Consider the following 1,761-nt stretch of genomic DNA (forward strand, 5'->3'; position numbering starts at 1 on the left):
TTAAATGTATATAACTGCATAAGTTACTCGTAYATTTTAGATTTTAAAGACCCAAACAAACTAAACTACAGAACTATTTTCAAAAGTACTTCCTACCAAAATACTTCCAACATTTATTTTTGCAATCGAAAGAAAAARCAGTTTAGTGGTTACAGGGAAGATGTTCCAGAAATGATAGGCAGCAGGGAATACAGTACTGATTTTTCTCAKATGAAGTGATTATTAGCACTGAGGAAACAATCAGGAAACATGAAGAGTCAGCATCTTAGCTGCGGTATCCTGAAGACAAGGACAAAACCCTATCAAGTTCCAGGTATAATGAAATATGGAACAGGGTGCCAATGGAAAAAATACACAAACTCTTAATGATGGAATTGTATCAGTATCTAAGAGGGACTGAAAGTTAATAATTAAAAAATTCCACACTGAGTCWGAGCAATTAGTTCACTGAAGGATGGAGAGAAGTGTGTTTTCTTTTGTACATACATATATTTTATATTTCCACATAAGTATGTAGGTAATGCCTGAAGCATATGGACACATAGATGCTGGCTGCTGTGTGATATACGTAGCAGCGCTGTCAAAGCAATTAAGCACAGCTAGAATTCAGCAYGTTTCTTTACAACAGTTTCAGATTACTGAAGAGATGCGGTACATGCTTTCAGCTTTTCTATCTGCTCAATCAATTTTGGTTATTATGAGTTCTCTCCCTTTAAACCCCGCATCTCCGTTGGTGATCGTTGTTTTCTTTAAAACACTTCCCCGTACTAACTCATTACCTGCAATCTGAGGGGAGATGGGGAAATACCCAAATCTCCTTGGATTAGTCCTTTCCTAAGGAAGAMCTTAGCTCTTCAAACCTGGCCTCCACTGCCCTATCCTAACCCGCCATTAAGCCGTGGCATTCTCCAAAGCTGCTGACCTCAATCTGCCTGTGAACCATGATGAGGTCTGGAGAGCTCGCTTCCCCCTCAGGCACCAGCCTTCCCAAGCTGCCCAGGAGCACACAGACCTGGGCACACACACATCCCAAACCATGCCAGCCTGCTGGCACTGCTCCTCATGATCTGCCCCACAACGGTGGGAAGCACAGAGTATCCAGAGTAATTCAACGCTTGAGGTGGACACTCAGGGCAGAGCACTTCATTACGAGAGAGAAGCCGAGTTGCACTCTTGGTACAAATTCACAGCTGGCTGGTGCCAGTCAAGGAAAGAGGGTAAGACACAAACCACAGAATTGCAAACGTAAATATTTATTCTTCCGTGTAAAGTGCCTCAGCCAAACAGGGCACACCCCACGGATTTTGCTCTAGGGCTTCTACACTAAGGTATGATATGAATCACCTAATTACCCACTGGTGCTTATTTCTTATTATCCAATCACAAATGTGGGCAAAGCTACTCTATTTTTGTACATCTTGCAGCAGCAGCCATCAGCATCCTTCTGACTTATGCTAATCCAGATGTTCCTGCAGACAACTTCTGCAAAGTTACCAAGCATCAGTAACTTGAGTTTCTCTTACAGATCCCTCGGTGAATTTTGGCAAAAAGTTTCCTTATCCTAGCCGACTGTGGGTACTCAGTAGAGGCAGGGGATGTCTCTCGGGTCTGGAGACAACACTGCAATACGCACGACACATATATACATACACACCATACATATATACGCCCGCAACACACTAATAATGCTCTTGCCCCTAACGACTGCACGCTCTCAGCACTTTATGCATGCTCTCCACGCCGACCGGCCCCGAGGCAGCC

The sequence above is a fragment of the Malurus melanocephalus genome, unplaced genomic scaffold, assembly GCF_030028575.1.
Source record: "Malurus melanocephalus ecotype Western Australia unplaced genomic scaffold, MMel_1.1 scaffold_19, whole genome shotgun sequence".
Taxonomy (NCBI): Eukaryota; Metazoa; Chordata; class Aves; order Passeriformes; family Maluridae; genus Malurus; species Malurus melanocephalus.